Source organism: Bombus vancouverensis, unplaced genomic scaffold (genome assembly GCF_051014615.1).
Source record: "Bombus vancouverensis nearcticus unplaced genomic scaffold, iyBomVanc1_principal scaffold0069, whole genome shotgun sequence".
Taxonomy (NCBI): Eukaryota; Metazoa; Arthropoda; class Insecta; order Hymenoptera; family Apidae; genus Bombus; species Bombus vancouverensis.
Genome location: NW_027468960.1, coordinates 161,673 through 188,021, shown reverse-complemented (window position 1 = coordinate 188,021; position 26,349 = coordinate 161,673). Strand labels below are relative to the sequence as shown.

The 26,349-nt window shown below is 38.7% G+C and overlaps 1 long non-coding RNA gene across 1 annotated transcript; it reads left to right on the top strand.

Moving 5' to 3' along the window:
- The first annotated feature begins 3,897 nt into the window (after positions 1-3,897).
- Positions 3,898-6,211, top strand: LOC143304983 (uncharacterized). The gene is made up of 4 exons (XR_013061658.1): positions 3,898-4,075; positions 4,853-4,935; positions 5,038-5,259; positions 5,360-6,211. It is a non-coding gene; the product is annotated as an uncharacterized LOC143304983 (long non-coding RNA).
- Positions 6,212-26,349: the final 20,138 nt, after the last annotated feature.

The following is a 26,349-nucleotide window of genomic DNA, read 5'->3' as shown; positions in this document are numbered from 1 at the left end:
CCGACATATTCGCCCCGAATATATCGGAGAAATTAAATCCTTGAAGACAGCGAGGGATTGTTGGAAGGCGCTAGAGGACGTCCATGGAAGGTCCACGTCGATGGACACTGTCCTATGCATACGGGAACTGGGTACCATAGAAAAAACCCCGATATGGACGTCGCAAAATACTGCGGAAAGATATACGATCTGTGCGAAAAAATTTCCAACGCAGGTTTAAGAATCGAAGACCACATGATGGCGTGTTTCATCTTAGCCGGCCTCGTGGCGGACCCAAACTACACGACATATCTTAGGACGGTAAGACTCGATAAGAATCTAACCTCGAGGGTCGTGAAATCCGATCTCCTACTTGAGGAAAGGAGAATGGAAGCGGCCATGGGTCCCTCCGAGAAGAACAGTGCAATGGCGGCTTGCAAACAATCGAAGACCAAGCCCCAACAAAATCAAGATGGCGCTAAGAAAAAGCACAAAAACCCAAAGGATAAAAAATGCTATAAATGTGGAAAACGAGGCCACATAAGAGAAAGACCCAGAAAACAAAGTGGAGAAAGGATCGGAAGATAAACCGAGATCCAAGGGACTTATCTCCACACTGGCTTTATCATCTATCAACCACGTGGAAAGGGACAGGATCAGCTATCTTGACTCGGGAGCCTCAAACCATATGACCCCGGATAGGTATCGGTTCGTGGACTTCGTGCCTGCGACTGGACAGATCCGGATTGGTAAGGGGTACCTGGAAGTCAAGGGAAAAGGCACGATCGTCGTGAAGATGACCAAAGCCTGTGGCGGGTGGAGTCTATCCTTGTCGAACGCTCTGTCGGTGCCTGAATTAGATGTAAATCTAATCTCGATCAGGCAATTGGCAGTGAAAGGCGTCACCACAGTGTGTACGAAGGATGAGGCCGTCGGCACACATGATGATGGGGATGTGGTATTTAACTCAAAGGTAGGAGACAACGTGTACTACCTAGAGACAATACCACCTGAGAGGCATGTAGCAAACGTTTCCATGGAGAACGATCAAGAAGAACCTGGAAATGATGACGACCACGCCGAGGTTATTGAAGCTAAGGCGTACAAAGGTATCGTGTCATGGCATGAGAGGTTAGGTCATCTACATGGGGACGCGATGAGAAAGATCCCTGTGAGGAACGTGAAGGAGGGCTCTAGGATACATGAGGAACCATGCGGGGTCTGCGTGAAAGGGAAAATGACAAAAGTACCATTTCCGAAGACAGCCCACCACATGTGTCAACGTCCTTTAGAAATAGTTCACAGCGATATTAGTGGCAGAACGCAATGCAAGTCGCTGGGCGGAGGTAATTATTTCGTAACGTTCACAGATGATTTTTCTCGTTTCATGCACGTCAGAATCATCAGTAGGAAGAATGAAGTACTCAAGTGCTTCAAGGAGTACTAGGCGGAGGTGGAGGCTTTACACCAATCCAAGATAAGTGCCCTTCAAACAGATAACGGGGGTGAGTACACAGGAGAAAACTTCGAGAACTACCTGAAGGAGAAAGGCATCTTACACAGGAAAACTGTTCCTAGAAACCCTGAACAAAATGGGGTCTCCGAACGAGCGAACAGAACCCTGGTCGAGATGTCCAGATGTTTACTCATCCAATCTGAACTCCCTGACTATCTGTGGGGGGAGGCTGTGAACACGGCATGCCACATAAGAAACCTATGCCCATCCGCTGCCATCGGAGACAAGATCCCACTGGAATTATGGAAGGGTAAGGGATGTGACCTCCAAGGGGAGATAAACAGACTGAGAGTGTTTGGATGCAGAGTCTGATATCTAAAGAGTCCAAGCGGAGGAAAATTCGAGAGCAGAGCGAATGAGGGGATATTTGTGGGATATGACAGACAGGTCAAAGGTTATAGAATTTACCTACCGAAGATCCAAAAGGTGATAATATCCTGTCATGTCAGGTTCGAGGAGAACACGTTTCCCTACAAGAGCGCTAAGGCGGAAACGAACCATATAAAGGATAAGTCCTCGGAATGGATATGGGATGTAGAAACCTTTGAACATAGGGGAGAAGCCGGTCAAACTGACGTCGAGACACAGAGTGACGGAGAAAACGACGAAGGGGAAACCGACTACTTTATGGACAGTTTAACGTGTGAGGACAATCCAGTGAATACTGTGAGTGTACCGTTTGTGCCGAGGAGGTCGGCAAGACTACACAAACCAAGAATATGTGATTGTTGTGCTCACACTGCGACTGTTTGTAAAGCTCAAAACGTGTGTGTACCTGTGAATGTGTATGAAGCCCTGAGGGGGCCAGACGCTCAAAAATGGACTGATGCAATAAGGAAGGAACTAGACAATCTAAAAAGTAAAGATGTGTGGGACATTGTGCAAAGACCCTTAAATAAAAACGTTATAGACTGTAAGTGGGTGCTTGTGATAAAGAGAGACCCTGATAGGTATAAGGCTAGGCTAGTAGCTCGGGGATTCTGGCAGAGGCCTGGAGTAGATTATTCAGAAACCTTTAGTCCAATAGTAAAAGGCAGAACTCTAAGAATTCTGCTTGCTCTATGTGCGGAAAATGAGTGGGTTTACGAGCACATCGATGTGGAATGTGCGTATCTCAACAGCCCTCTGGATGAGGATATATACATGGAGCAACCAGAACTCTTTAGAGTTCCAGGTAAAGACAGAACTAAATTTGTGTGTAAGCTCAAAAAGAGCCTGTATGGACTGAAGCAAGTTGGAAGAATGTGGTTTAGACACATCGATAGCATTTTAAGAGGTATGAGTCTGAACCCATGCGTGAGTGGTCCATGTGTGTATGTGGATGCGTCTAAAAAATTTATTGTAGCTGTGTATGTGGACGACATCCTTGTGTTTGGGACGAATGAGTGGATTGAGATATTCAAAACTAGGATTAAGGACAAATTAGATGTTAGAATGCTAGGTGTAGACACTCAATTTCTGTCCATCCACCTGAGTAAGCCAAACAGCACCACTGTAGTATTCGATCAATCTGTACAGATAGGTCAAATGCTGGATCTGTTTGACATTACTCGTGAGGTTGGGGTGGTGGGAGTGTCGACACCGCTAGCTAGAGAATGTGAGGCTGGTTTTGATATTGAACGTGATGAGCCTTTCGACAGTAAATTATATGAACAAGCTGTGGGGCACATAATGTATGTAGCTACTGTAAGTCGTCCTGATGTTGCGTGTGCAATAGGGAAACTAAGCCAAAGATGCGCGAATCCGACTGTATCCGATTGGAAAGCAGTGAAGCGGGTATTCAGATATTTACTAAAGACCAAAGACTTGAAGTTAGTATACCAAAGGACCGGGCAACCTCTGAAGGTGTTTTGCGGGTTGTACGGTAGACAGGAAATCCAGGAGCGGGTATGTGTTCATACTCGCTGGTGGTGCGATATCCTGGCTATCCAAAAAACAACCGATTATAGCTCAATCGACGTGCGAAGCGGAATTTGTGGCAATGCAGGAAGCAGCAAGGGAAACAGTGTGGATTTCTTTACTGTTAAAGGAATTGGGTCAACTGTCATATTGCCCTCGCCCCTGCAAGATATTCTGCGATAATATCGGAGCTATTTCATGGTCAAAGGACGAAATAGTTGCTGAGAGTTCTAAGCACGTCCAAGTGCGTTACTTTTACGTTAAGAACTGCGTATCGAGGGGGATACTAGATTATACTTATGTACCTAGTCCTGAGAATGTGGCTGACATTCTCACCAAAGGCCTAAATAGGATTAAGACTCAGCAATTTACCAAAGCTATGGGGCTTGTAGAAACTAGCGATCAAAGGGGAGTGTTGAGAAATGTTAAGTTGGTACGATCGCTGCTTACTACAAGCTAAGTTGGTACGACTTCTAACGACGCTCTTTTGTCTTAGAAGTCGACCACGTTGTTCTATTGACTTGGAGATTCCTGTGTGGTAAGACGTGTTATAAGACTGAAATATATTGGAGAAAACGAATCTAAGTGAATCGTTATTTTATAAACCCAAAACCTTATTAAATAACAATCAAAGCTATGTGTCCTGGGTTTTGGTTATGGTGTATGCAAATTCGTCGGGCGGTAAGTTTGCCAAGCTTAAGGCGTTCTCTATTAGTTTCTTCTGTGTGGTGTATCTTTGCGTCAGTGTATCATGGTATAATGTTTTCATTTCTCGAGTTTATCAGAAATAGGAATAACCTTTTATAGAAAAAGAAAATTTTGTATTTATATATATTATATTTTTTTCTTTCCTTTTTTTCTTCTTTTTTTTTCTTCTTCCCCTTTTTCTTTTTTTTTGTTTTTTTTTATTGTTAAAACCTTTGTTTTATTTTAGGTTTTACGTACTTGTTATCAGTGAAAATAAATATTATGAATACTACTTGGATTGGAATTATATACATATATGCGTACAAAATCCATTTCTACATGTTAGATATAATAATATAACAATACTACGTAGATTAATACATAATAAAATATCCTTTTACTCCGGTTATACTTATTACTAACTCTCAATTAATCTATCTTAATTATTTTCTAACCACTTTCTATATTTATCAGCTATTTTATTTCTTCTTGTTAATCTGCGAAATCCATGCATGTACACTTCCTTGTATGGTGATTGATTGTTCACGAGGTAAGTTGCACTTTCACTGTTTTCGTTATTCGTTGAACTAACACGTTTTACATTCAAACAGTAATTGGAACACTCGTAATAAACTTCTTTTCTTTTTCCAAGTTTCCGCTATCTGTGTCATTCGACGAACAGTGCCACGCCTCCACAGCACTGTTATAACATTTAGCGATGCTGCTCTTTGCATTAAGGCAATTGAAGTTAATTCGTTCGTTTATTTTCAGCTGGGACATGGTGTTCCGCAAGCAGGGAGCCATAACCTATTTTGCATGTAGACCTTCTTGTATGATGATTACTTGTTTACAAGGTAACTTTCGCTTCCCCTCTTTTAATTATTTATTGAATCGACATGTTGTATATTCAAACAATAATTGGAGTACACATAATAATTTTCCCTTTTTCTTTTTAGGTTTTCGCTATCTGTATTGTTCGACGAACAGTGTTACACCTCCTTTTGATTTATCCATAATATAGTTATAACATTTAGTAACCTTGTATTTTGCACCGAGACAATTGAAACTAATTTATTCACTTATTTTAGGTAGCTGTCATACATTGTGTTCCACGAACAACGATCCATAACCTATACTTGCACGTACACTTTCTTGTATGTTGATCACTTGTTCACAAGGTAACTTTCACTTTCACTAGTTAATTGTTCATTGAGTTAACACGTTTTATATTTAAGCAATAATTGAAACACGTATAATAATTTTCCTTTTTCCTTTTAGGTGTTCGATATCTGTATTATTCGACGAACAGCACTATAACATATACTACCGCACTACGTTGCCCACTGAAATCGCTTTATTCATTGCTTATTTCGATTATGCGCTAGTTTTAACTTGTTTAAATGCACCGTTCGCCGAATCCCTTTTACTTCGATCTTGACGTTTTGGTTCTGCAAGATTTCTAGCACTTTGTATGGTCCAGTATATTGATCGGAGAATTTTCCTTTACTGGGTTCTTTTAGTAAATATATCGAATCTTCTATTTTGAAATCTTGGGGGTTGATTCGTCGGTCGTAATATTCTTTTGATCTTAGTTTGGATTTTATCAAATTTTCTCTTGCCATTCGTTGTACGGTGTTAATTTTATCGAACAGATCTTCGAGATATTCTGCGTAAGTTGGTTCCATGTTCTCTTCGATTATTACTTCACCAGTAGGTTCTCTGGCTAGATGTCCAAAAACTAATTCGTGCGGGGAGAATTTCGTTCCTTCGTATACAGAGGTATTATAGGAAAACATAGCTAATTCTACCCATTCGTCCCAATTTTTAGAATTTTCAATGTATAATTTGAGATATTCTATCAGCACGTGGTGAGATCTTTCGATTGAACCGTTACTTTGTGGATGATATGCCGTCGTGGTATATTGTTTGATGCGGAATCTCTTTGCTACTTTCTTCATTAATGAGGATGTAAAGTTCGTTCCTTGATCAGTGAGAATAGCTCTCGGTGACCCGAAACGACAAATAAATCGCTTTACAAAAACGTCCGCTATCTCGGCTGAAGAGATTCCTCCTAGTGGAATCCCAATTGAGTATTTTGTTAATAAGTCTTGGATAGTTAATATATATTCGTTTCCCTTTTGGGTTTTTGGTAATGGACCTATAATATCCATACTAACCTTATCGAACGCTTTACCTGGTGTGTCTGTAAGTACCATTGGTTGCTTTGCTTTTATTCTTGTGAGTTTCTTCAATTGACATTCCTTACATGTTCTTACGTAATCTTGAATTTCCTTTTTCATATTTTCCCAATAGTAATGTTGTCGTATTCTTTGATAAGTTTTTGTTATTCCTTTGTGTCCTGCTACGCTTGATTCATGTTTTTCTCGTATTATGTTGTTCCGCGCTTCCACAGATGGGGTAATTACTTCCCCAGTGCAAATGGTGATGGTTAAGGTTTTTTCCATAAATATTTCCTTTAATTTTCTGATTGTATATCGCCAGGGTATTTCCTCCAAGTTTCCTTTGCTAATGCTGAACGAAGTTAACTGTTTTTCATTTACTGCGTCTAATAGAGATCTTAGCGAGTTTAATAAATTTTCTGGTGTTATTGGAATATTTCTATTTTCCTTTATCGGTAGGAATACAATGTATTTTCCAGAATCGTAATTCAATCTTGCTTTTTCTAACATTAAATCTTCATAACGAGGTAATTTTCCCGTTTCCTTCATTTCTAAGGCTCCTTTATCTATCGGATTGCCATGTATATCTATAAATACTACTTTATGGTCATTTACTCTCGCAATTGAGTCTCGGGTTTCTGAAATTCTTAGTTCCGCAATTATCGTAGGTCTCGTGTCCTTTTCTCGTTGTTGAATTAGTTCTGGAATTACAGTGGAGGTCTCTTTTTCGCTTGTTGTATCCGTGCCTTCTTTTTCTCGATTGGTTATTTCTCTATCTGTACTTACATCGATTTCTGCTAATGCTTGGTCTAAATATTTTATGGGGGTTTCTTCTATTGTAAAATGTTTTCGGGTAAAACCCTTTCCTTGATTTTTAGAATCACTGGATTGAGGCAAGACGTGTGGTTTAGCTTCGGATATGGGAGAGTCTTCGATTGACGTATCTATTTCGAATCTTTTTGAGACAGGATAGCGAATCGGTGAGACTTCCTCTCTCTTTCTGATTGGTAAACAAACTTCCGGAGGGTTCCTAGATAATGCGTCTGCGTTTGCGTTCGCCCTGCCTTCTTTGTATATAATATCAAATTCGAAGTCCGATAACTTTAATTTCCATTTCCAAATTCTTGAAGTAGGATCTTTGATAGAATGCATCCACACTAAAGGTTTATGATCGGTTACGATGGTAAACTTTCTTCCGTAAAGATACGGTCGGAAGTGCATTGCGCTGTAAACAATTGCCAGACACTCCTTTTCTATGGTAGAGTAGTTTTGTTCGGCGGGATTTAATAGCCTTGAGGCATACGCAATCGGCAAATCCTTTCCGATTGGCCCTTGACTCAGTAAACCGCTTATTGCATATCCTGATGCGTCTGTAGTAAGGTTAAAGGGTTTAGAAAAGTCTGGATATTGCAGGATGGGTTTCGTCACTAACGCTGTCTTTAAATTATTGAATGCGTTTTCTTGATTTTCTGTCCATTTAAAGGGAGTGTCTTTCTTTAATAGTTGTGTCAATGGTTTCGCGACCTTGGGGAAATCGGGGTATAAATCTTCTGTAATATCCTGCTAGTCCCAGAAATTGTTTGATATTTTTCGCCCTCTTTGGTCGTGGAAATTTTGATACGGCTTCGACTTTCTTTGGGTCGGGTTTCACGCCATCCTCACTAATTACATGTCCTAAATAATTCACCTCGTGTCGTAAAAATTCGCACTTATCAGGTTGTAATCGTAATTTAGCTTTCCTCAGTCTTTCCATTAATTTATTAAATTTAATTTCGTGTTCTTGGAGAGACGTGGAATAAATCACTATGTCATCCAGATAGACGAATAGTTCTATTCCTTGCAGACCAGATAATATTGAATTCATCAAACGTTGAAATGTTGCTGGGGCATCTTTTAATCCAAAGGGCATTCTTTTGAATTGAAAATGCCCGTATGGTGTCGAAAATGCAGTTTTGTGGGCATCTTCCTGTGACATACGGATCTGGTGAAAGCCCGATGCCAAGTCGAACGTGGAAAAATATTTTGCACTTCCTAATTGATCCAATATTTCTGTAATGTTGGGTAGTGGGAAGGCATCGCCAATCGTTTTATCGTTCAATTTTCTATAATCGATGACTAATCTCCAGCGCTTATTTCCTTGCGAATCGGTTATTTTGGGCACAATCCATAACGGGGAGTTATATGGAGATATGGATGGTTCCACTACGTCCGTATCTAGTAGCTCTTGGACCTGTCGATTTATTTCTTCTCGATGTATTGGCGGATATCGATACTGTTTAGTATTGATGGGTATATTGTCCGTCGTGATTATCCTATGTTCCAGAAGTTCGGTTGCTTCCAATCTATCTCCTGGAATATGAAACCTATCTTGATTATTACTAATCAACTTTTTAACATTTTCCTTTTCTTCTTCGCTCAAGTGTTTGAGTCGTAGTAACTCATTTATTTTATCGTGTCTACTTTCCTTCGATTTTAGAACTGTATTACACGCTGTCCTAGGAAGCGGGGAGGGATTTTCAAATTCCTTAATTACCATCGTTGGTGTTGTAAATTCTTAATCTCTTGAAGTAGTATTTATTACTCTTATGTAACCTTTTCCTTTATGATTCCTCACAACTGCATTACCAAAATAGATTCCCTTGTTCGGCTCGATTCTTGGAATAAATCCCTCTTTTATCTCTGGATTAGCGATATTAATCGAACACGTTATTGAACTTCGCTTCGGTATAATTATTTTTTCTTTAGTATCGAAGGGAATATAAATATTTCCCCACTTGATATGTTTTTCCTCATAATCTAAACGAGCTTTACAACCTGCAAAAAATTCGGATCCTAGGATTCCGTCTTGATCGATTAGCAATGAATCATCGACTACATGAAAAACAACCGGATGGCCCGCAACCTGTATTACCGTCTGCCCTAAGAAGACCAGGCTCGTTGCCGTAATTCCTCGCACTTCGATTGATTCCTTTTCGTCGATGATGGCTGAATCGAGTATAGCAGGTTTCTTGATAATGTTGATTTCCGATCCAGAGTCTAATAATAAACTCGTCTTAGTTTTTAGATCTGGGGAAACTATTCGTGCAGTTGGGATCGTTGGGGAATCGTTAAATTTTATTGAAATAATTCGGAGAGGTCGCCTTCCGAATCTGAATTCAACTCCTGATGATTTTCCTTCGCCGGTTGCTTGTGCTTCACTCTTTCCCTTTTGTCTTGAGATTCTGGATTCTCTGTCTGTGACCTTGTTTGGTTGTGGGATGACTCCCCCACAGTATTTAGTGATTGTTCGTTCGATCTTATGGTCGGCATTGCGTTCGCTCTGTCTCTCGTTATGGGTGGTGGAGTCGATCTCGCGGGGGTGGCTGCCCTTGTTCTGTTTGTTGCCGTCGGCGCCGGTCGCCTGATTGCCGCCTGTACTCTTGGGCGATTCGGCGTATCGTTCCTTCGTGGCTCGCCCCATTCTCCCGAAGGACGTGTTTGGTTTCCCGATGGTCTCGAAGTATAGGGTACGATTAATCCGGCATCTACTCGGGCTTTAAATTTGTAACAGTCTTTCACTAAATGCCCGTGTTTTTTACAATAATTACACGTGATATTTTGTCTTGTAGTATTCGAAAAATTCTGCGATGGAGGTACCGATCTTCGATCTTGGCGGTTGTTTCTGATATTGTTGTTAGTGTTCGAAGGACGTGCGTTGTCGCGTCTGTAATAGTTCGAGGGTGTCGGTCGTTGGGGTTAGGTTGGGGTTACTAATTTATATCTATATTATTACTAATTTATATTTAAATTAAATAAAGAGAAAGATGAACTTGTTTAATTTAAATAGCTTATACATTTAGAGAATAATATTGAAAATATTAGGGAAATTTAAAAAATTTTTTAATATTAAAAAAAAATATTTAAAAATATTAATATGTATGTCGGATTAGCACTGGGAGTAGGGTTGTGGGCGTCAAATGAATCTTCACGGGAATTAACCATTGGTACGGTACACGCAGGTGTAGTTTATTATAATAATAGAGTTATTACAGTCTTGACAATTGATCACGACAATTGGCACTCGCGACACTAGTGACGATGGTCTCAGGCCCGACAACGAATCCGCGGCCAACGGGATCACAAAAGAACGTGTCGGAGATGAAAGGAAAACCGGAGCCTTCCCTTTGCAATTTTGCGAGAGTCTTCTGGTGCTTTAGCCTGGATTTTGTCATAGATGTAATTAAGCAATTGTTGTCATTTGTAATTGTTCGATATATGTGATGGCGAGGGTGGGTTCGAGGTGGCAGCTGGTCGCCGAGCGTAGCCGCGGTCACGGGATAAACGTTTTGCCTGACGAAGGTGTGGATCGGTTGTATTGTTCTCCCTAGAAATCACATAGAATTGTACTTTGGAGATGTCGATAGAATGGGACACACGTTGTATTAGGAATCAGACTCCAGACAGAGGCTGCCTAGCAACGACGTTTGGATCTTTCTCGATGCTTCCAAAGAGTATACAACAAATTCTTGGCAGAGTCTGCCTAGCAGCGGCGATTGGAAGCTTCTCGATGCCTCCAGCGAGCATATAACGAACAAAATGCAGTGGTACAGCGAAAAAGATTTTCATCAGATATTCATTCGTGTGATCGCCTTGGAAAGTGATACATCGAGCAATTTACCGAGTGCCTCAGCAATCGTATTTTTTTTGTGTTTAAATTATTCTACGCATAGTATAGAGTTATCCCGTTGACCGTGGATTCGTTTGGAATCATTAGTTAAACTTATCATTTGTTAATCTTATCATTCATTAAACTCAATACTCATAATATTTTGTAAAATCTTGTATATTCGCGTAAATATAATCTCTGTTTCATAAAACGATGGCTAATTCAAACGAAGAATCGTTACACGCCTTAAATTCTAATGTTAACCCGACATATATATATATATATATTATATATATATATATATATAATATATATATATACATGTATATATATATATATATACATATATACATATATACATATATATATGTATATATATATATAAATAATATAATAATAAATCAAACTTGCTCGAGCCTGCTTGAATCTCTGTATCATTGTATCATAATGTGAGAACTTTCACAAGCCTAAATCTTGGCAGTCTGACGATCGAGAATATTGCTATCGGAAGAATCGCTCTCATCCGTAAACAAGATATTTCCAAGGATTGCGTTATAATTTTCTTTGCGGCTAACCATCGAATATTCGTCAAACGACATAATTTCGCACACGGCGAACCTTATAACGTACACCTTTTTGGCGTATCATTTTTCCCACTTTTTTTTTTTTTATTAACGTGGAGGAAATCCGCACGGACACCAGGTCGCTTCTGGGAAAAAGCGGCGTGGTAGTGGCAGACGCCAACGGACTAAAACCTCCACGATGACCGTCCCGGCAGCGATCTAGAGGGGCCCGGGAACTGGTGTGAGGGATACACCCCCTCCGCGCTCAATATACCCCCTCCGCGCTCCATACACCCCCTAATGGAGCGATATGCAGCCACGTCACACCGCGCCTCGTCGCCGGAGCCGCCGTGCCAAACAATCCGGTTCCCCTGCCGGGGACCTGCGACGGACCTAGCGCACCTCACCGAAGCGCTTCCATGGCCTCTGCCGCGCCCTCGCCGGTCAATTCTCTCAGGGTGAGAGTATTATTTTTCCCACTGCTGCGTGTGAAACCCCTATTGGACAAACTGTTCTTTGCAAAACATCGATGGATAAATACGCGCACAAACACGCAATACGTGCAATAAAATGCTCGAGGTCAATTTTGTGATCCTCTTTTTCAACAGATCTTCGCAAATCCGAAGGTGTAGAATTACCTCCCAAAGACATAAGATGACAACAAACACTTTCTTGACACACTGTATAACACTGAGGTATCCAGTTTTGTCACATACAATTTTGTCATTGTCACGTTTGACTTTGTTCATTGTAAAGTCAAATTTGCACACTCCATCTGTGAAATAGTACGAAGAAATCATAGTGACTTGTATTCCTTATGATATCATGATGCCACATAATATATAATACAATACAATAATTCGCGAGCAGATCACTCGTTAATTGCTTTTAAAAGAATTACCACGGAAGCTTCCTAACACGCTACGCGGGGGCCAGGGATTTATTTCGTCGATAAGTTAGGTTATTAAACTTATGTTCTTTCATTGAAGACATCGATGGACGCTGTGTTCCAGAAATAGCCAATCACACTTGGCGAAGCATAATAGTAATTTACAATAACAAATACTTAAGAATGCCTAATTTTGTTAAACATAGGGTTCAATTTACAATTATGTAAATATTACTTCTTGAAAGTAACTTCTTAATCAATTTTAACAAATTTTGTAAAATCATGTAATAAATCTTTTTATTTATCGGAATAGTTAATACACAAATAAACACTGTACATATGTCGTGACAGAAATAAAGAGGGAATTCATATTTCTAGAACAGTCATATTTATGATAACATAAAAGCTACCATATATACAATAATATAATTTCGCATGCGAAAACATTTCTTTCGTTTCCATAAATCCCATGATATTCAATTTTTATCGTTGTAATCTGTGTTATTGTTTATACGTCTGTATTTATCTCTGAAAATTCTCGCTATTCAAATGAATATGAACAGAACGAAATGATGAAACCACATTGTAGCAATAACAATGCGATAGAATAACAGTTTTATATTGTGAATAGAAATAGTAACATGGTGCAAAAATGAGTAAATATACGAATTAAATTTGCTCTTAATCAACAAAACTAATTACTTATTCTAATGGTTGGCTTTGGCAAACTGATTCGACTAAGCAATTGATTACCTAATGAATCACAACAGCATAGAAATATTAGTTTGACGTCAGTAATTTCTGCACATGATTAATACATATTTGGTCAGACAAACATAACATGGCTGTGTGACTGCAAATGAAAGGTTCTATTATTTCTGTTCAATATCTCGCGTATTATATATTAGTATATAATTGTAATTACGTAGTAATACAAATGGGAATAAAATATTTGGAATTCTCCATCTTCGAAGAAAGATACCAAGTTGGAAAATTGTATTTCTAATGATTTGTACCAATTTATATTTTTAACGAACGTATATACGTGTCAGTATCAATGGTATACTTTAATAACGTGTGACACGTAAGGGTAGAAGTGTTAAAAATATCTGTAGACTACTTTGTTTTAGAATAATAAAATAAGAATTAAAATATTTAATTTTTTGATTCGTCAAATTTAAATTTATTGTTACTCGTATCGATTCACAAAATCATAAAGGTATGTTTTGTCAATTCCACAGGATATACACCATGATAACATATTTAAAATAATTCGTCAATAAATTATTATTACAATCAATTTTTAATTAAGTAGTAGATAACAAAAAAATATGGAATACAATTTTTTCACACAACGCATTGTTTGAGAGAAAAATAATAAGCCAATTGTCAACCGAACATGTTCAAACTGTATTTTTTTCAAAACGGGACCTTAAGCTAAAAAGCTTTATTTCACATATTCGACTTGTTCTTGTATGTGGTATCAGCACCTAGTCGGATGCCCGCGTTATGCAGGACACCCTGATGGCGTTGAACGCAACGATTCAAATTGAACTGAAAAGTCGTTATGTTTTTAGAGGATTTGTAAGAATGATTAATAGATATGATTGTATGTACAATTTTGTAGAGTACAATTAGATTTGTAAGTACAATTTTAACAAGCTGTCTTAACAAGATCTTTATGAACACATCATACATCAAATATGATACATGCAAAGTATGTATAACATTTAAGATACATGTATGTATGTATAGTGGAAAACAAAACTGTTCGTACAGTTGGAATGTAAAAATAAAAAGAGCAATATTTCCTACATTATTCAAATATATGTAATTGTACACCATAAGAGACATTTATATAAATAATGTAATTGTATAATAAATACACACAAAACATTGACATTATTTATTGTTAGGGAAAATTGTCGTTTGTAATGATCGAGTTTATTTTATTGACCAGTGACTCATCGGCTTATTTTATTTTTGCCGAGCACCCGCGTTTTTGTGTCTTGGCGGCAAACTCGACCTACCCAGTTTTTGCTTTACCTTGGTCTAGGCTTTAGAACACAGACTTACTCACACAAGAGCGACATACATTGTTATTTATTTAATATTAGTAATAATTATATAAATTAAAAATAAATTTTTAAAAAGATTTTTTAATAAAAATTTGAATAATTTATATTTAATAATAGATATAAAATTTATTCTTATTTAATATATATGTACATAAATATAATTTTAATAAAATTATTTAATAAATAATTTAAATTATCATATTATTATTATTATTATTATTTGAAATAAGTTTATTTAGATTAATAAAATATTAATTATGTTTAATTTGTAAAATTAAAATTTTTATTTTTAAAATTATATTTTAATATATTATAAATATTATATTTATTAATAATACATATATGTAATATCGTGATGTAATATGTTCACAAAAAGTGGACAATAGAGATGTTAATCAGACAGAAAAGACTATTGTGGCTTAACTTGAACTATTCACATCAAACGTACAGAAAACAGCGCAATCCACACTCTCTCGGCAACGCCACTCGCAACCTCCGTCTCCGCTCGACTCGCACTCGGCTCCTCGACTCGCACTCTCGTTCTCGACTCGCACTCTGCTTTTCGACTCGCGCTCTGTTTCTCGACTCGCACTCTGCTTTTCGACTCGCGCTCTGTTTCTCGACTGACACTCTCTGGCCGTTGTCGCATTCTGTTGTCCTTTTCCTAGGCCCACCGCACACGTGTTCTGCAGACGCTCGTAGCCAGGGTCACGTAGGTCTTTTCCACGAAACTATGCACTTGAAAAGACCGATGACACATTGATGGGCCCGACGGCGCCTCGGCTCTCGCGACATTGTTCATAGTTCGCCCGATATTTCCCAGGCCTTTCGTCCACGATACTACATTCGGCCATCCTGCAATAACATCTGTCCTCAGATGTTGCCTTCTATCTCGCTGTCATCAGATGCGTCACTTTCGGCGTTTATGACCCAAGGTTTCATAAAATCGAGGTGTGTGCGGGTCCTTCCTTCGGTACTGCTTCACACGCTTTCTTCTTTTCTTGTAATTTCGCAGGTTCCCTTCTAGCTTACCTATGTTTCGTTCGGTTAGGCTACAGTCAAGGCAGTTGGATACCACGTGTTCGACCTTTTCGCGTAACCCCTTGAACCAGAAGTCCTTCTTGACCATAGCCTCTGTTTTGGTAACCTCGAAATGCCCACGCTCGTGCGCTTGCCTGACTACTTGAGCCCGCATCGCCTTCGATACTACTATTAGCACATCGTCCTTACACTCCTCATACAAAATATTGTTTCTTACTACCTGCCCATCGGCCTGACTGCACGTTGCGGCGTCCAAAATCCTACAGACTTCAATGTCCTTGTTCTGTGCCCTTCTCAACCGTGCAATCAGCCCGTCTTCACTCTCCGTTACATACATAGCGCTCGGCAGGGGGTTCCTACTCGGAGCATCTACATGCTGCATACTTTTCCCCGGCCGATGACACACCTGATACTTAAACTCGCCTAGTAACAAGGCCCATCTAGCCACACGCACACACAAATCTTTCTTTCTAACTACACCTATCGGACTCGCATACTCCAAGTCTGGCGATTTGATGACACCCTCGTTTGTCCACGCGTCCATCAGATCATCTACTTCCTTTCTTTCCGACGGCGCCAGTCTTCGCGGTCTTCGCGCTACCGGTTTGTCGCTTTTCAGAACTATTTTCGCGGTTATCCCGACGTCTCTCTTCTTCTCCGGCCTATACCCTTTAATAATATCCCGAATGGCTTCACGATAATGCGGTTCCCGCACGTGCGTCAGGTCTGTTTCGTCGGTCTGTTCTACCACGTTAACTCTAAACGCATCCGACACGTCTTTGTTAGTCTGTTCGTCAAGCCGCAAGAAAGTCACTTCGCCTCGTTTAACCCGTAACTCTACCTGATCCAGAAAATCAGTGCCTAACAACAGGCCGTGCTTCGGCAATATTTTGTTTGAAACAACGTGCAAAGTGATTGGCAGTTTACACCCATCAACCGTCATTACCTTAGTGAATTCACCCCAGGTCTCATTGCCAGCGGAACCAAAACCGTCGAACTTGAGCTTGCATTTACCTAGCGGTGGTGACCCTAACCTCGCATACTCGTCTGATCGAATGAACGTGAGATCACTACCCGTATCCACTAATGCCACAAACCTACATTCATCTATCGCCACTTCCTTCACATACTTCCCCTTTTCGGATCTTGACACTACGCAAGTCTCTTTCGGTTGTGCCGTACACCTCGCTGCAATATGTCCAAATCCGCTGCACTTGAAACACCTAACACCTTCTCCCCTCTCCGGACACTTAACACTTAGATGATCCTCACTATCGCAAATGAAGCATCTTCTTTTCTTCATTGCGTCTACAGATTGACTGGGCTTCCCGTTCTTCTGGGTTTTAGCCGGCTTCACAATCGACTTTGCTCTGCGACTCTTCTGCTCTTCGTACATTACTAACCTCTTCCTCAACTTTTTGATTGACGTAGCGCCGTACAATACAGCCTTATTGTTCTCGTCGTCTATTATTCCATCCCCTATGTATTCCACCTTTGCTTCCTCCTCCATGTCCACATGGCTGGCTATTTCGAGCATGCGGTACATGTAAGCCAAACATGCTTCATCACTCTCCTTTTTTGTTTCTTCAAGTTTCTGATGAACTTGCCTACTGTTGACTTTCCTCGAAAATTCTTTCACTAGCCCCCTCTTCAACTCATGCCAAGTCCTGGCATGACACTCGAAGCTCGCAAATATTTTCGCTGATCCCTTCAGCAGCTTCCTCGCGTAGACTGCCTTCTGCCCATCCGACCACATGCACGTATCAGCGACTTCCTCGAACGACTCGAACCATCGTTCGACACTTTCACCTCTGTTGCCACTAAACGACTCTAATGCATCTTCGACGTCTCTAAAACTCAGTGTCGAACCAACACATGCCCTTCGACAACATTCGTCACGGTCCTGATGCACCCTTCGCGTATCTCTCTTGTATCCTCTTGCGTTTTTCTTGTCATCTTCATCCTCACTTTCGTCGTCGCTTTCTTCTTCCGACGATATGTCATTACCATCCATGGCCGCTCGTAGCCGTGCGCGTAATTCTACTTTTCTTCCCGTCGTTTTTAAACCCAAACTAGCGAGGCGCTCCTTCAACTCCTTCGTATTCATTTTCTCAACATCCTCACCTTCGTTACAATCACGCTCAGCTCTCTGTACATTTTCTAAATCTCGTTGACCGGTTAGCTCTTCACCGCCCGTCGATCCCTTACGATACGATTGTCCAGCCCTACACGCCCGATTCAGCCTTGCAATCAGCACTGACCTCGCACCCGATATAGGGAGGTTCATTCGCGCGAGCTTATTCCTCAGCTCCTCCAGCGTCGAACCCACTTCACCCGACAATCGTTCGTCCCCGACGTTGGCCATTTTTCACACTACACAAACTTAAACAGTCAACGATATCGTCTTTTACCGCACCGCGTACCGGTAAATTCACAACTAGCTCGAATAGCTCTGTTAAACCGTTTCGTTTTCTGTCTTGTCCAATCCCGGCTGAGCCCCCAAAAATATGTAATATCGTGATGTAATATGTTCACAAAAAGTGGACAATAGAGATGTTAATCAGACAGAAAAGACGATTGTGGCTTAACTTGAACTATTCACACCAAACGTACAGAAAACAGCGCAATCCACACTCTCTCGGCAACGCCACTCGCAACCTCCGTCTCCGCTCGACTCGCACTCGGCTCCTCGACTCGCACTCTCGTTCTTGACTCGCACTCTGCTTTTCGACTCGCGCTCTGTTTCTCGACTCGCACTCTGCTTTTCGACTCGCGCTCTGTTTCTCGACTGACACTCTCTGGCCGTTGTCGCATTCTGTTGTCCTTTTCCTAGGCCCACCGCACACGTGTTCTGCAGACGCTCGTAGCCAGGGTCACGTAGGTCTTTTCCACGAAACTATGCACTTGAAAAGACCGATGACACATTGATGGGCCCGACGGCGCCTCGGCTCTCGCGACATTGTTCATAGTTCGCCCGATATTTCCCAGGCCTTTCGTCCACGATACTACATATATAATATAATTATATATATATAATTTATTTAAATATATTTACATTTAATAAAATTTTAATTATAAATTATATCATGTATATATATATGTATATTAAATATATTAATTATATAAAAATTTTTTTAAACTTATCGATAGGGTATGAACCTATAAGCTTAATTTTAGCTTATATATATATATTTTTTTTTAAATTAAAATTAAATTTGCTTAGTTAATAATATAATAATTAAATTGCATTTAATAGTAATTTAAATAAGATATATCTGATTTTTATTTAATAATTATGTTTGCAGAGGATTATGTTTTAGAGGATTATGTTTTCAGAGGACTTGTGTGTAGAGGATGGTTGATCGTGAGATTTATTAGACAAGATTGCTCGTTGTTGAAACCTTCAAGTATATTTTCAAATGATTAAATAAATAATTATAGATAATGTTCGCAAAGACGGTAGATACTCGTAGATACTGATCCATAACTCTCGTGAACTTTTTACGATTGCGTCCGTTTAAACTGGTGTAGTATAAACAGGTCGGGGGAGAGTCGGAGAATTCAAATTCGTCTTTGTTCGACGGTTCGACGGTAACGTAACGGCGACATTGTTTTGCCCGGAGTTTATTTATTAATATATTATGTATGTCCTAACGATCTTGATACTCCGAAGCAGAAAAACAACAACATGATTTGAAATGTTCTCTAGCTCATGTACCGCTGCGTGTACTTTCAAGGAGCAAAACTGGCACAGTTCCGCTTGTGACGCGAACGGAGATTATCGTTTCACTTCCTTTAACGCATTTTTGCCATTGAAAGACACTAATTTCTGTGACTTGCTTTATCTCTGTTATAAATCTCTCTTTATATTTAAAATTTTATAGTTTTTGTGCAAACGTAAAACGTAAGTAAATATTAATAAATATTATAATAATATAATATAATGCTATATAATAATATTAATAAATACTTTGCTATTTACTTATTTTATTTCCATTAAAGTGTATTGTATTTTTCATTGCATTACTTTCATTTTTATTTAGTGTAATAATAAACGCATACGTTAATATTCATTGGCATTAGTGTAATTGTAAGCTTCACTGTAAATTTAATAAAATTTATAAGAACGGAATTGTTAAAAGGGTATATATGTGTAATTAAACTAGATTCTATTCTCAATGTTACTTCATTATTTTATTATTGTTTCATATATATATATATATTTTTTTTTAATTTACATGTGCTTCTAAGTTAATAGAACTAAACACATGTGTATGTATTAATTGCTATATACGTCATAATTTCAACCATAATATTAAATTATGGTATGTATTATTAAAAAGTATAGTTTAATGTATATATTAAATACATATCATTTATTCGTAGATTTTAAATATGGATACTGGATCAAAGAAGGAGATTAATGAAATGATTACCAAATCAGTCCCTGGCCCTTCAACTACAAAGAGGCCGAAAGTTTTGAAGGAAAAAGGTTGTCGCCGTAAAGAGACTATCCCAGAAAATGATATTATCAATACTGATAATACAGTAACAGATTCAGCAGTACATGATAAAACAGAAAATAAAGATGTAAAAACTGGGGATGTGCTGGAAACAACAATTGACCGAACAAAAAGAAAGGCTGCAATAAAAGCTGCAATTAATATTAAAAAGCAGCAGTCAACGTCACTTGTTACAAAATTACGAAGGCTATCTCTTGATGATGACAGTAATGTAAATGTTTGTGTCATATTATGATGAAATTTAATACTTTTAATCTTATGTTACTAATCTTATCTTATCTTATGTTACTAATCAATACTAACCCTTATATGTAGTACCCAATAATGTTTGATATCGGTTAATTAATACGTCAAAATCTAATTGCTTATATAATTGTATGTACATTGTGTATATAAATACTACTATAACGTTGTTAAATATATTCTAAATTTTTAGAGGAAACGTGGAGGCCGACCTAAAAGGTCAGATGAAAAAAACACAAAAGGTCCTACAAAACATAGTAAAACAAAAAAGAATGTTTTAAGCGAAACAATTTCAAAAGAAGATGCAATACAGCCAGAAAGGATTGAACCATTAAAGTCTTCAATGACAACAAGAGATAGTAATATAAAGAGAACTTTTTCACGGAGTGAAAACACGAAGGGTAAATATTCTAATATTATTGATGATACAGTAATTCCATCAGCAAGAAATGATATTGAAGATCCTTCAATGTGCGAGGATGCACTTGAGAAATTTACTCCTCTTATGAATTCCACGATGGACATCAATTCTACTTATACGCAGAAGATGATGGACGCTACCGCAATTGTAGAACCTTTATCACCAATAAAATCAAACGAAACGGTAGTAATTAATAGAAACTTGGCTAGTAGTACAGGAAAAAATAATGAACCTAAATTTACATCACGGTCGCCAATAACTCTGCAGGAGGAGGTTCAGCAGCTGAATCAAGCGATTGGACTCACCGAGTTCGAAGAATTATTCGCAGAAGATGAGCCATCCCGTGAAAGGGAAATGTCTAATAGAAACATGACGAAACAGGACATTCAAAATGAAATGAAGAAAAATGTGCCCGTAAGAAGGAGAATCGAGGCCTTTGAAAAAGAAAAAATTTCAGAAAAAGCCATTGTTCAAAAACTGGCACGAAGATCTGTCGAAAAAGCAAAAAAAATCTTATTAGCGAAACAAAAGAAGGAGACTCAGATGATGACATTGCAGGTAACATTACAAACAGTATCAAAGTATTCTTCTGTTATAAAAACACAAGCTATTATTCATTCGATATTTTATCCAAAATATAGCTCCAAACAGTAAGGTCCACTTCTGTTTTGCACAGTAAACCTGACGACGACACATCGGACGATGAAGCCAGACCAAGGCGTACAATTCCACATTAGGCGCAATGTAAGTGTTGTTTTACTTAATGAGTTAATAAACATTATAATGCATGGAGTACTCGAATTTTTATCAATTTTAGCATACATACGCGAAAATGAACTTGCAATGCAACGATAAATTCCGAAGAAAGCAGTCTATAAATTCTTTGATAGAAGAATGTGCACACCAGATTTAACTGAAATGTTTGAAAATATAGATAGGAGTAGATTACAACGCACGTCCAGTGCAATATGGAAGACACCACCGCGTTATTCCATGATGGAAAACGAATAGAAGTTATAATTTGTTAAACTGAATGTTGTTGATTTCAAATTGTGCCTTAGAGCAGGAATACTTGCCATACCTTGCGTGTAATATAAAAATGATGTTACATTGCAACTATCGTTAAAAGATGTATGTGTTCTTAAAATATACCAATGAACGTAAGACTATTTCACTTTTTATACTTTAGAATGATCATAGGCATATATTACTTTTATTATACTAATCAAATTTTACCATTTTTTCGTATTTATATGTATCTTCTTAAGAATTAATAAATAAACCAATTAATAAATAATTGTTTTGGTACGACTTTTTAATGAGAAGTAAATTTTATTAGATTTGCCTTATTATCACTGTTGTGTAATAATTCGCGAGATACTCTATGCTTAGCTACGCTAAGCGAGATACGCTAATATACTCTATACTCTATGCTTTATACCGTTCTTTTGCCCGGTAGTTACCTTGTACGCGAACTTTTTATCGCTAGTGGATTGTAAAAAGCTCGAAGCGGCGGTACCAAAACATAGTTATCTTCTATTAGCAAATAAAATTCTATTTTTGATGAAATTTAGTAAAAAATATTAAAGTATCCGAGGAACAATTTCTTTTGCCTGCAAAAGTCACTTTGAGCAGGTGAAATCGAATCCTCAAGATTTTGATTAACTTGTGATGATCCGAGATACAGTAAAACTTTGCATCGCTCTATTGAAAAATATTCGTGCGCTAGGAGGCGAATACTTCTGTGTTTAGTCTATTGACACCCCCTCCCTCTCGCCCCTTGATGGGGTTGACTCGTGTTAGATTACAATATCAGTTTGCCTAACAATCAGAACTACATGGAATTTTGGGGATATACAGGCTGAGTCTTCAACAGCAAACCACCTGAATAATTCTTTCAATTTTTTGAGACGCAGGGAAATGTTTGAAACAAAAGTTGTTTGGTTTCGAGGAGGCTATTACGCGATGAAAAAAGTTTTTCTCAGATGGACGCGTTTACGAGTTTTAAAGAACACTTTAATAGGCTTCGTTTTTTCTTTTAAGTGTAGCCGTGTAGTTTTGAATACCTATTTGTCCCATTGTTGCTCTTTTGAAGACGGATTTAAATATCGCGGTCATTTAAGGTCACTCAAGGTCATAAAACGTAGTAAAATAGTCCAATCGAACGTAATGTTTCAATATTCCGAAACAAAGGAAAATGGATTTACCATTTTCAAGATAAGCGGCCCGTTTATAAAACACCATTAAACTAGGAGACGCAATCAATTGGAGAAAAGATAAATTTTCTGTGACTACTTATCGTACTCGAATTCGACTCTACATCTTCGTTACTTTGTCGAAATTGCTATGTATAATAATTATTAATTATGAATAACGAAAGAAATCCTTAACCGAAAAATACTTCGTTATTCAGTATTCGTTGTTTAATATAATTATAAAACACCAATCAATAATAACACAGGTACTTCACAGTGAGATATTTGAATTATTCATCTAATATAAAGAATAAGAATTTTGGAACAAAAAATTAAACGGTTAGTACAAACATTCGATAATTGCACGAAAAAGTCCTCTACGTAGTTACACAGCCGTCGTGTCCACTTTGAGAAGGACAGATTTCCCTGAGGTATCGCGGAAATTTGGCGGTCCATTGCGATCGAGCAGTGTAACATGATCCAATATTATCAGTTATCGTTGAGACAATGTGTCCGAGTAATCATTCAAAACTGAAAATTGCCTTATTTTAGGCTTTTTAAAATTAAATTTCCACTAACGCATTTGTAGGATTTCCCCGACTAAAATAAGATCAAACATGATATAATATGAATAATATTTAATTATCAATTATTAAGTAAGCAAATATGTTCCAAATTTTATCGTGTTTGGTGTCATTTTAACCAGTAAAACGCGAGAAACATATTAGCAAAAATTTCATTGATCAAAAATCGCAAATAAGAATCTTTCAACTTATCGCCAGTCTTTAACGAGGCTCTCTTTCTCTTTCATTCGCGTTGTCAATTTTGAGGAATAGAGTCGTTCCTACGTCTCCATAATTGTAACGTTTCAGTCCCGATTTTTGTGCAATTATCGAATGTAATTATTAAAATTGTATACACGACATATTACAAACATTGAATCGAATCTTCTTCTGCAAAACGTTATCGAACACGAAAAAACGAACACGAATAATCGAATCGAAAATTACTAAACGATCGGCTGTTGGATAAGTGTTTACTAAGAATCTGACTAAGTACACTCTCTTAAATGCAAATGACTCATTGAACTTTTTTGATATTAACTTTTTAATGAACGGCAATCCTCGAATAAAATCTTACTCAAACTGATAACATTAACAAAATATTTAAAAAATGTCAAAATCGGCGGTATCTCCTTTTTTTGTAAATATTTACCGGCTATTGAATCCATTGATTCTCGATTGCCTTATCTGTTTGCTTGTGTATATCTTTTATATATACATAGATGGATACACAAATAAGTTTCGTCTATGGCGAGATCAATTTAGCCACCTGAGTAACCAGCTATCTTTCGAATCAACAGATACAATACCGATACAATGATACGACATGCGATGTACATACTCGAAACGTTACAGATTGAATCAATGAATTAATGAATTAATGAAGAGTAACTGCTAATCATTGGTAGGATACACGCTTGTTAAAGATCGAAGATGTCCGTGAATTAATTAGCTTTGAAATTAAAAGGTTAGGTACGTGGGAGATTTTGCGTTTGAGGAAAATTATTCGAAGATAGCAATATGGTTGATGATACGGAAGTGTAGGGGTAATAGGGTGAATGCAACGAGCAATGTATAATAAACAATTGATAATTGGTAATAATGTATAAATAATTCGTAACGATTAAGAATAGAAGCAGATAGTAATATTTAATTAGAACCCATGTTTTTTGTTTCAACTTCCAATTTATGTTCCTTTGATAGCAAAAACTAAAATAGAATTGATTATAATAAATTTTGAATATAGGAGATTGAAAATTGAAATGGTTTATCAATTGGGCTGATTTCAAACTAATCTCGTAAAAAAGTTGTAAAGAGGAGAAATATAGCTTTAAGAAATACGCAATTAGTCGAGTGTTTACGGTACGTGCCAATAACAAGACAAGCTTTTGACTTTTGGAGAAGTCGACTGTAACAAAAATATATTATATTATATTATATTATATTATATTATATTATTGTAATATCGTGATGTAATATGTTTACAAAACGTGGACAATAGAGATGTTAATCAGACAGAAGAGACGATTGTGGCTTAACTTGAACTATTCATACCAAACGTACAGAACACAGCGCAATCCACACTCTCTCGGCAACGCCACTCGCAACCTCCGTCTCCGCTCAACTCGCACTCGGCTCCTCGACTCGCACTCTGTGCTTTTCGACTCGCGCTCTGTTTCTCGACTCCCTGTTGTCGCATTCCATTGCCCTTTTCCTAGGCCCACCGCACACGTGTTCTGCAGACGCTCGTGGCCAGGGTCACGTAGGTCTTTTCCACGAAACTATGCACTTGAAAAGACCGATGACACATTGATGGGCCCGACGGCGCCTCGGCTCTCGCGACACTGTTCATAGTTCGTCCGATATTGCCCAGGCCTTTCGTCCACGATACTACATTCGGCCATCCTGCAATAACATCTGCCCTCAGATGTTGTCTTCTATCTCGCTGTCATCAGATGCGTCATCTTCGGCGTTCAGGACCCACGGCTTCATGAAGTCTGCAGTCGTCGAGGTGTGCGCGGGCCCCTCATGCTCCCCCACTTTCTCCACAGTGTAGCGGTCATTTCGCATGGCTCGCGCGACCCGGTACGGGCCTAAAAATCTGCCCCCGAGTTTTAACCCTGCGCCGAACTGCGTTCTCTTTATGGCGACAAGGTCCCCCCTTTGATACTGCTTCGCGCTCTTTCTTCTTCTATTGTAACTTCGACGATTCTCCTCTTGAGTTGCGGCGATCTTCCTCTTCGCGTCCTCACGTAGCTCGCGACGTTGTTCTTCAAATCTCGCGGCCCACTCTTCGTCGATCAGCTTTCTAATCTTCGCCTCTTCCCTGACTTGCATTTCGACCCCAACCAATAGCTGGAAAGGAGTCTTCCCTGTGCTTCTGTTTACGGTGGAGTTTAGGTGTTTCTGAACCTGGTCAACATGCTTATACCAGTCATCGGGTTTAGGGGCAGTCAGTTTAGTTAGTAATGGTATGAGAGTCCTGTTTACCCTCTCTACCTGCCCGTTCCCCCTCGGTGCCCCTGTCGTGATTAATGAATGCTTTATGTTTTCTCCTTCGCAATACTCTCGGAAAGCGTTGGACGTGAACGCTGTTCCCCGATCGGAGATGATTCGCCGCGGATTCCCAAAAATAGCCGCTTGCTTCTTCAGTCGGTCGACAACATCCGCGGTATTAGTAGACCTAGTGGGATAAAGCCACGTGAACTTCGTGAACGCATCCACCACTACAAGGATGTGCGCGTACCTCTTCTTTGTGGCTGTCATGGGGCCCACATGGTCAATATGGTAAGTATCTAACGGCGTGTCGCCTTTGTCCAGCGGGTTAAGATATCCCTCTTGCCTGCCTAGCTTCCGTTCGGCTAGGATACAGTCGAGACAGTTGGATACCACGCGTTCGACCTTCTCGCGCAACCCCTTGAACCAGA